At 38.5% G+C, this 11,447-nt stretch overlaps 1 pseudogene; it reads left to right on the top strand.

Moving 5' to 3' along the window:
- Positions 1–10,243: 10,243 nt before the first annotated feature.
- On the top strand, positions 10,244–10,343 carry LOC113276772 (annotated as a pseudogene).
- The last annotated feature ends 1,104 nt before the right edge of the window (positions 10,344–11,447 follow it).

Consider the following 11,447-nt stretch of genomic DNA (forward strand, 5'->3'; position numbering starts at 1 on the left):
GCTCCTGTTGTATGAAAGAAGCCGTTTTACTAGCTATTTTTCTCGCTTTAGACGCTACTTTCAACCTACAGATAAGACGTTGTACAGCAAATGACTTCAACCTACAGATAGACGTTGTATAGCAAATGACAACCAATCAAATGAGTTGGCGAAAGTGGGCCGTGAAGAGCTCTTGATGCCGATGATCCAATTTTATTTTACAAAAAAAGAACTTAATTAGTCAACTTCCAGTTCCAGCAGAGTCACGTAAAATGGTTGAGACCACAAAATCAGATGGTGTGTCAAACCATTCAACATAAATATTGTTTCTACTGGCATATTTTTTTCCCCGAAAAAAGGCAAGCCTCAAACTTTAACATTGATAGTTAACCGATTTAAAATCGGCTGAGTTACATAATGAGTTGAATAAATGACTAGGGAATTTTTAATAAGCTTCACACATAATCAACCAGACATCCTCCAACTCCTAAAAGACATACAATTCCAGACTACCTAATCACATAGTTACAAATCAAAATCTGAAGAAAGTCTCTAACCATTCCAGCCCATTTGCTGAGTAACATGATAAGTTTAAGAGGCCTAGTTAGGATTAAGATAAACTCATACCAACCTTTTAGCATATCTACATATAATAGTGTTGCCAGGATCAACAGATCCGACCACTTTTCAAGGGTTTTTTCATAAGTATAGTAACACAAATGACTGTGGTTTAATAGAATCCATAGATTCCACCAGTATTCACTGTTTTCATCAAATATAAGGTGATACAAGTAAAAAAGAAAACCAAAATCGTCTCTCTTGGGTCGGAATCGGGCTAGATCAGTCTGAAATCTCAACTGACTCTGTCTTTTGTAACCCCTTGTTGCAGGTGTCTTTGTTGTTGTAGGTATCTCTTTTGTTGCTGGTGTCTTCGGTATCTTTAGGGTTGATGGTGTCTTGGAGGATGCTTTTACTGATGTTGTTGAAGGTCCATGGGTGTGATTGTTCCTGTTCTGAATTAACTTCATCAAAGGAACCAAACTGAAATTGCCAAATGTCAAAACCCAATAGAGAAAAGAAATTAAAACTGAACCAAGAAATTAAGAAAAGCCTAGGACAAAGAAGATGAGGTAAACAACTAGTTAGATTTGATCTATAAATCAAATCCGAGAAACCCCAACTTAAATCTAAGATCCTAATAACAGAGAAAGAAGTTAACAAAGAAGCAAAAGAGATGATTGAGATTCCTAAAAACAGAGGAAAAAAAGAGATTAAAACAAGTAGATCTGAAAGATCAGAGCGAGAGAGAGATCGGCGGGGGTTGATCTGCTCAGATCAACCCCAAAGGGGCCGATCTGAGCAGACTAGAATCAGTGAGAATGAGTTTTTGTTGAAAGAGAGTTTTCAGAGATACTGGCATGTTTAGGTAGCAAGTCGAGCACACTTATTTGCAATTCCAATGCGCTTGAAATCCCACTTCTCTAGGAGCAATTCTTAATGTTGGAAAAATTCTATCTTCCAAATTCCATGATAACTAAGCACTTGGAATTGATCATGAAAGTTCAAGTTTAATGGTGGAAGGTAAAATAAATTCCAAAACATCAGTCAGAATCGCACTAAATGCTATTCAATATCGCGTTCAATCTTGGCCCACAAAATTGACGGCCAAAAGAGACCATCAGATTTAAAAATAAAATTAACCACAAGATTAAGCGTGATTCAGAATAGCGTTTAACGCTATTCAGATTGCCACTTTTTTGGGTTCCGAATTACCTTCCATGAAACCATGGAACATGGCTTGAAAAAAGTGTGGATGACCCCAACTTGGAAGCCATTAGACTTGACATTCCACACTTTTTCCAAGCTTTGAATAGCTTGGATTCCGCCATAAGACTTGCGCTAACAGATCTACTAGATGAGTGTGTCCACAGTGGAGCCGAACTCAAAATTCAGTAGTTCAGAAAACTCTCTTTAAACTATTTGAAATATTCCCAATCACCATAGATGATGAACGTCATTACTTGGACAATTTCCTAATGGTCAACCTGAAACAAAAATAGCTCATGAACAATAAAATTGTTTTTAACCAAGATTTTCAAGGATCTAGAACATCCATTGCTTGAATCATATTTCGAGAGATTTATCAAGACAAGCTTGACTCGAAATTTCTCATTTGTAATATAAAATCTACTAAAATCGTACGACGTAGTCTAATAAGATAGATGGTAAATGTTGTGAGTAAATAAGATGGTTCAGTCTTTACATACCTCTTTGTCGATGAAGTTCTTCAAATGATTTCGTTGATCTTCAGTCTTCAATCTTCGAGGGTTATTCAGTGATGTCGGATACTCAACTACCATACTCTAATCCTAGTCTAAGACTTGAATTTAGTAGACTAGAAACTAGGATATAGCTTTGTGAATGTAACATTGACAACAAGCTTGAGATATAAAAAATTACGAGTTCGACCGAGCAGTGCTGTAACAATCTCCACATTTGCCAATTTTAGTGATTCAATAAAAATAAACCTTTTAGCTTGAAATCCAACATGCTTGATTTCTTTGGTTCTTGAACATCATCATGAATTCTTCGTTTTTTAAGTTCTTCTATGGTTCTGCATATGATCGTTTCAACACCTTCATTGTTAAAGATCCCTAGTGATAACAACTTATGAGGATATTCGTTTAGAGCTTTTCTAAAATGACAAAGTCATTCAACTCAATGGTTGTTATGTTGATTAATGTGATTTGTAGATAGTGGTAAAAGTGGTTCAATTCTATGACTTGTGAAGGATATTAACTAGACTTAAATTCTAATATTAAAATAGAAAACTCACTAAAAATTATAGCAAACTCAATCAAAGATGATATCAATACTAAAAGAAACACTGAGGCTAAGATTCCACTGTTTTCCAAGTTCAAAGTGATTAAACCAATACTTATATTTATGCAATTTTCTTGTTTAATTTGATTCTAAAATATTGCAACAAGTAGATTTTCAAAAGTAATAATTGTAAATACCAAGTATGAAGCATCAAAAGTCTTAAAACTAAGCATACTCCATCAAAATAGATCACAATCACTCAAATAAAAATCATATTCAATAATAGTTCAAGGCAAATAATCATATAATTATTGCAAATAAAAAGATAAAATAGAATATACCACTTTTTGTTGGAAAAATAGCTTCCTATATCGCCTCAGCAATGGGGTTTAGCTCCTCATATTAATCATGATCTCAAAATATGTGTTTGTTGCTCAAAAGATGATTAAAAGAGTGAAAAGTAATAACACAGACTGTTTGCAACCGTGTATTGGTGTTGCAAAACAGCTGTTACAATGGAACTGTTACAGAAAAACTGTTGCTTTGTCGCTGATTTTAAGACCCTAAAATACGACTGCCCTGCACAACTTAATGTTCTTCAGCTGTTAAACAACGACACTGCTCTGCGACTGTTTCCCGTGCATCAATGTTCTTCGCGTTCTTCTTCTTCAGCAGCAGCAGCAGCAAAAACAGAGTTTGGTAAAGCTCTGATTTCTTCTTCTCTGGCTCTCCTTAGGTTCCCAAACTCTTGACACCTCTTCTATATGACCCAAGACATCTATTTATATCAAAAATACCGATTAAATCTCTCCCAAATCTTCCAAAATCTCTTTCCTTCTCTTCATGGCCAAGTTGCGGCAATTTCTTGTTTTAGAATTTCTACGCGTTTCTGAGCTTTCCTTTTTATTCTAAACTCTTCCTTAGATAGATACAAATCTTTGGGAAGGTTTACAACGCTTTAATCTCTCTAAAATTCCCTAAAACAGGTCACACACGTGACTTTCTATATTTTATGTTGTGAGAAAAATCCGTCGATTGAGCCCACTCTAATCGATTTAAACACCCATATCAGATTCCTAGACCCATAAGGAGTCTATCCTATGAAAATCAGAGGTTTAATCGACCTCAAACTCCTCCAAATCACGATTGCCAAAACTGTTCTTCACTGCACCTATTTTCCCGCCAAAAACCTGGTTTTTGAAATGTTGAAGATGGTTGCCCCTTATCCAGAGTAGGGATGTGATTAACAACTGCCTGGAAATGGGATACCCCTTAGTAATTAGGTTACCCCTTATCCAAAGTGAGAGTTCGAATAACAAATGTCCTCCGGGTGCTTTCCGATACTTTTCGAGCCAATTTTTTCCAAAAATGTTTATTGACCAAAAATACCTACAAATAAATAAAACACCATAATAAGCACAAAAATGAGCCCTAACAATATATAGAATCGAGACAAATCGGACACAAAAATGTGTCTATCAAATACCCACAAACCCATTATTTGCTAGTCCTCGAGCAAAAATAAAATAGAAATAAAATCCTAACTCACTGTCGCAGGCATCGTCGATTGCATTTATCATATGCAATATACCTTTAAACCCCTAGGTGTCCCTAGTGGCGAAGTGTTATCTCCGGAGGGCTTACCAGAGGTATACCCACAAAATACTCCAGACCCTAGCTATCTACACAGAACCTTGGAAGGCACTAAAGAATCTCCTTGGTTGGCATACTTATTGACTACATGAGGAAGTACCCTGATGCGAAATTCCATTTGTTGTACACGAGTTTGCACTCAAGCATACTAAAATTCATATGAAGTGACAGAGCTCTACTCAGATAGTCGCACTATGGACATCAATATCCGGAGTCAAAACTAATCACATGGATAGATCAAGAAGATGGATATAGAAAAACATAAATGGTTTTGATGTTTACTAGGTGAATGGTGTTTCTCATATCTGTCTGAAGGCCTCCGCCAAAATGAACCTATCCTAATGGACTGAGATACCGGTCTGACTAATATCAGCACACTGGCATATACAAGGGTACCAGTGGTCGACTTTATTGAATTTATTCCAGTTGGTCTGATGGTCTGGTCTCAATTTCTCTCTTTTTTTTTTTTTTTTGTATCTCAATCACTCTAATTCACCCTAGCATTGGTAACAACTTGAATCGTGAGACCCACCTAATCACTTAGAGAAACATGATTTAAAAACAAAACAAAATAAAAACAGAAGTGAAAAGGACTCAACGAGATATGGTGAAACTATCATGTTATTTCTAACCCCTGAGCTCTGTGCTTTTATGAATAGACTCTTTAGATGTTCCCATCTAGTCAGATTGGTTCCTCAACTCCTACAACCAAAATTCTTCCATCCACTTAGATTGGTTAGTGTCATCCTTAATAGGTATAAATTTCTAGGCTCTGGAGTTTATTTATTGCAACGAAAAGGTAACAAAAAGTTCTACCCCACCCCCAAACTTAAATCTTACATTGTCCTCAATGTTTCTAATCAAAGAACAATACCAAAAATATAAGTAACATGAGGAAATAGTAAAGAGAGAGGTCGGAAAGATAGTACCTGGGTGAAGTGTAACCAAAAACCTACAAAAATATTATACAACATACAAAATCGCCTCGATGGTCAATCAAGGTAAACAGGGTCCTCTAGAGGGACCTCCTCAACATCACCTGTAGGAAAAGGCTCTAAAAAGGGCTTCAATCGCTGACCGTTAACCTTCGAAGAACTACTACCATCTGGTGTCTCAATCTCAACAGCGCCATGAGGAAAAACAGTACGGACCACAAAAGGACCGGTCCACCGAGAGCGCAACTTCCCGGGGAATAGATGCAAACGAGTGTCATACAGAAGAACTTTTTGACCTGGAGAAAATGACTTTCGTAAAATATTCCTATCATGCACAAGTTTCATTTTGTTCTTATACTCCTTAGCACTATCGTATGCATCTCTACGAATCTCGTCCAACTCATTGAGCTGGAGCTTTCTTTGAGCTCCTGCCTTGTCAAGTGAAAAGTTTAAGTTCTTAATAGCCCAATAGGCTCGATGCTCTAACTCAACAGGCAGGTGACATGCCTTGCCAAACACTAAACGATAAGGTGACATTCCAATGGGTGTCTTAAACGCAGTACGGTAAGCCCATAAGGCATCAGTAAGCCTCGACGACCAGTCTTTCCTATTTGGATTAACTGTTTCTCTAGAATACGTTTAATTTCCCTATTGGAAACCTCTACCTGACCACTAGTCTGAGGGTGATATGGGGTTGCTACTTTATGGGTAATACCGTATTGTTTCATTAAAAGAGCAAACGGTCTATTACAAAAGTGTGAACCTCCATCACTAATTATAGCTCGCGGCGTACCAAAACGTGTAAGTATATTCTCTTTCAAAAACTGGACTACGACCCTGTGGTCATTCGTTTTACACGGAACCGCCTCAACCCACTTAGACACATAGTCTACACGACAAGTATGTAAAGATAACCAAACGAAATAGGAAATGGACCCATAAAATCAATGCCCCACACATCAAAGACCTCAATCACTAAAATAGGGTTCAAAGGCATCATATTTCTACGGGAAATGGTTCCTAACTTCTGGCAACGCTCACAAGAACACAATGACTATGGGAATCTTTAAACAACGAAGGCCAGTAAAATCCACACTGCAAAATCTTAGCAGCAGTCTTCTTAGCACTAAAATGACCCCCACATGCATGTTCATGACAAAAGGAGATAATACTAGACTGGTCACTCTCAGATACACATCTCCTAATAATCTGGTCCGGACAATACTTAAACAGATAAGGATCGTCCCAAAAGAAATGCTTAACCTCGGCTAAAAACCTAGAACGATCTTGCTTACCCCAATGTTGAGGGGTTCGACCAGTAACAAGATAATTCACTATATTTGCATACCAAGGTGATTGGGAAACAGAGAACAATTGTTCATCAGGAAAGCTATCCCTTATAGGAAGGGAATCACTAGGGGAACTAACAACTAGCCTAGACAAGTGTCTGCTACTACATTTTCTGCACCCTTTTTGTCTCTAATGTCTGGGGAAAATTCCTGTAACAATAGGATCCATCTAATCAATCTAGGTTTGGTATCCTTCTTAGATAAAAGGTATTTCAAAGCAGCATGATCTGTATAGATTATGATCTTAGAACCTAATAGGTAGGACCTAAACTTATCCAAGGCAAACACGATGGCTAAAAGTTCCTTCTCGGTAGTTGTGTAGTTCATTTGGGCATCATTCAGAGTTTTGCTAGCATAATAAATCACATGAAGTAATTTGTTTTCTCGTTGTCCTAAAACGACGCCTATAGCATAATCTGAAGAATCACACATAATCTCAAAGGGTAGGTTCCAGTTAGGTGCCTGGACTATCGGGGCAGTAGTGAGTAAAGTTTTAAGCTTCTCAAAAGCCTCTAAACAAGCATCATCAAAGACAAACTTAACATCTTTTGCAAGCAAATTGCAAAGAGGTCTAGAAATCAAGCTAAAATCCTTAATGAATCGACGGTAAAAACCTGCATGCCCTAGGAATGACCTAATATCTTTTACGGTTTTTGGGACCTGTAAAGTCTTAATAAGGTCAACTTTGGCTTTGTCTACCTCTATACCCTTTGAAGAGACGATGTGCCCTAATACAATTCCTGATTTAACCATGAAATGGCATTTTTCCCAATTAAGCACTAAATTTTTTTCCTTACACCTAGTCAACACTAATGTCAAATGATGCAAGCACTCATCGAAAGATGAACCAAACACTGAAAAATCATCCATAAAGACCTCTAAGAACCGTTCTACCATATCAGAAAATATGCTCATCATACAACGCTGAAAAGTTGCAGGGGCATTACATAGCCCGAAAGGCATGCGTCTATACGCAAAGGTACCAAAGGGACAGGTAAAAGTGGTTTTCTCTTGGTCTTCTGGGGCAATAACGATCTGATTATAACCGGAGTAGCCATCTAAGAAGCAATAGTGACTATGTCCAGCTAATCGCTCTAGCATTTGGTCGATAAAAGGAAGGGGAAAGTGATCCTTCCTTGTGACCTTGTTCAATTTCCTATAGTCAATACACACACGCCATCCCGTGGTCACTCGGGTTGGGATTAATTCATTATTATCATTCTGGACTACAGTGATACCTGATTTCTTGGGGACAACCTGAACAGGGCTGACCCACTTACTGTCTGAAATTGGGTAAATAATACCCGCATCTAACAACTTAAGCACCTCTTTTCGAACTACCTCTTTCATGTTAGGGTTCAGTCGACGTTGCATCTCCCTAGAAGGTTTGGAGTCTTCCTCTAAATGAATCTGATGCATACACACAGTAGGACTTATACCCTTAATGTCTGCTATAGTCCACCCTAAAGCTTCCTTATTGTCTTGAAGTACATTTACTAGCCTACTTTCCTGATCACTATCCAAATTGGAAGCTACAATCACAGGTAAAGTCTCAGATGGGCCTAAAAACACATACTTTAGAGTATCGGGTAGTGGTTTAAGGTCCAACTTTGGGGGCTCTTCTAAAGAAGGAATTAGGGTAGTCTCAGAAACTGGTAACGGTTCGAACCTAGCTTTCCATCTATCAGTGTCTAACACAGGGGTAGAATCTAATAGAGCATTCACCTGTTCAATAGTGCTATCGTCGTCAAAATCTAAACCAAAATGGGATAGACAACTTTCTAATGGGTCTTCAGACAAGATGTTTGGTAATGACTCCTGAACTAAGGCTTCTATCATGTTCACCTCCTCAACACATGTGTCATCTAGCTCATGAGGTTGCTTACTGACATTAAAAATGTTCATCTCCATAGTCATATTACCAAAAGATAAACTCATCACACCATTTCGACAGTTAATGATCGCATTAGACGTAGCTAAAAATGGGCGACCTAAAATCACAGGTATCTGGTTCTCTGGGTCAGGGACAGGTTGGGTATCTAGGACCACGAAATCCACTGGATAAATAAACTTGTCGACCTCAATAAGAACATCCTCGATAACACCTCGAGGGATTTTAACAGACCTATCAGCTAACTGCAGTGTCATCTGAGTAGGTTTCATTTCACCAAGTCCTAGCTGTAAGTATACATGGAATGGCAGTAAGTTCACACTGGCTCCTAAGTCAAGTAAAGCTTTTTCTACCCGGAAGTTACCTATTGTGCAAGCAATGGTAGGAGAACCTGGGTCTTTGTACTTTGGAGTTGTGGTGTTCTGAATGATTGAACTTACGTGACTAGCTAAAAAGGCTTTCTTATGGACGCTAAGTTTTCGCTTTCGCGTACACATATCCTTAAGGAACTTGGCATAAGCAGGAATTTGCCTAATTGCATCTAATAAGGGAAGGTTTATGGTAACTTGCTTAAAAACCTCCACTATGTCATTAAAGTTCGATTCCTTCTTTGTTGGTACTAATAGCTGAGGAAATGGGGCTCTAGGCCTAAAATCAGACCTTTCAGGAACCGAATTCACATCATCAGAAACTTTATCAGTCTCTTCAGCTACTGGTCCTGAGAGGTGAGATCCTGAGGGGTGAACTACAGTATGTTCACTATCGGGCATGGTTACCTTATTGTCTACAACTCTACCACTTCTAAGGGTTCTAACAACATTCAATTGATTCGATGGTTTTGCACCTAATTCATGAACTCCTCTAGGGTTGGGTTGTGTTTGACTAGGAAACTTACCTTTTTCTCTCAAAGAATCACTTATCAGACCAACCTGGGTTTTTAACTCGGAAATAGCCTGACTATTTTCTTGTCCTATCCTGTTACTAGCTTGTAGACTCTGTTCTACGGATAACTGGAATTTTGCAGTTTGCTGAGTTAACAAGGCGAGAGATTCCTCTAAACTTAGGATTTTCTTATCTGACTGATTCTGAAACTGAGCTAGTCCTGAAGGATTCTTAGTATAGCCAAAACCTGGGGGAGCATTAGAATTACTAAACTGACCTTGACTTTGGCCCTTAGACCACGAAAGGTTCGGATGGTTTCTCCAACCAGGATATTTGAATATGGGTCAATCTTTTGACGGTTATCAAATCTAGTGTTATTATAAAGAGCATTGGCCTGCTCTTCAATATTCTGGCCTTCCCAAAAAGGCTCCACTCTACCACTAGTCTGGCCCACTTCTAAGGCTTCTAACCTTTTTGCTATAGCAGCAATTTTGGCATCTGATTCATAGCCTCCTTCTACCCTATTAACGTTTCCTCTACTTAAAAGAATTGTTTTCTGGGGTGCCCTACTATTTTCCCATTGCTGGGTTTTTTCGGCGATTTCATTAAAAAATTCCATCGCCGCATCAACAGTTTGGTTTTCAAATCCACCAGTGCATAGAGACTCAACCATGGTCGTTGTGGAATAATCTAAACCCTCATAAAGGATCTGAACTAGCCTAACCTTTTCTAAACCATGATGAGGACACTGGGATAATAAATCATTGAACCTTTCCAAATACCTATATAAAGATTCTCCCTCTTGTTGTGAAAATGTGCATATTTGCGTCCTAATAGACGATGTTTTGTGCCTAGGGAAAAACTTATTGAAAAAGGCAGATGTAAGTTGTTCATATGTCTCAATTGACTCGGAGTCCAAACTATACAGCCACGACTTGGCCTTATCTTTCAGGGAAAATGGGAATAACCTAAGTTTCAAAGCATCATCATCTAAGCCTCTAATTCTTAGAGTACTACAAATTTCCTCAAAATCCCTAACATGGTAATAAGGGTTTTCATTTTCTTTCCCTAAAAAGATTGGGAGCATCTGTAAGGTCCCAGGTTTCAGTTCATAGGGTGCCTCCGTTTCAGCTAACTTAATACACGAAGGACGGGTAGTCCTAGTTGGATTCAACAAAGCTTTCAAAGTTGCCATTTCTGGCGCTATCGGAGCAACATGGATTCTCTCCTCAGTCAAAGAACGTTCAAAAACAGACTCTTCAAAAGCCGGACTTTCTAGATTAAGGTAATCGAGACGCTTCGAACTACTAGGTTTCTCTTTAACAAATCTACCTAGTGCGTCTTTTACGTTCAGGCATACAATAGAATTTTCTAAATTGGAAGGGTAAGCAAACACAGATCAAGGCCGACTCAACCAAATCAAACCTATTGATTTCTAGCAAACAAAAGCATGATGGCTCCACTTAGATTGTTTCTAGACCAGCTTCTAATCCTTCGAACGGGAATTCGTTACAATTTAAGAAAACCCCTCTGGAATCAATCCGAGTTAACGTAAGTTGAATAGAGGCGAGGGAAGCTCGGTGGAGCTTTGATACCCAAGGCCTCACCGGTATTACAAGGCGGCGCAATCACACATTCAACTTACAGAAACCGTCAAGAACTTCGAAGTATGCTTAAAAGAGTAACCAATATTTTTCGAATGACTTTCCTGTTAAGCTCGTTACCCTATCGGGGTCGTTCTAGTCAAAATTTTAGGCTTAGGTTCGCGTAGGTAACGTGTTCCTAAAGCGGGCAAGAAGAGAACGGTGATGAAATCCGAACCCTTATCTTATATGGCCAGGCCTTTCCCTTTACTAGAAAAATAAATGTTCGTATTCAGTCCTCAACATATATGCATACGAAAGAGTCCAGTAACTCGCTGACAGGGGATTCGCG

This window comes from Papaver somniferum, chromosome 4 (assembly GCF_003573695.1).
Source record: "Papaver somniferum cultivar HN1 chromosome 4, ASM357369v1, whole genome shotgun sequence".
Classification (NCBI taxonomy): Eukaryota; Viridiplantae; Streptophyta; class Magnoliopsida; order Ranunculales; family Papaveraceae; genus Papaver; species Papaver somniferum.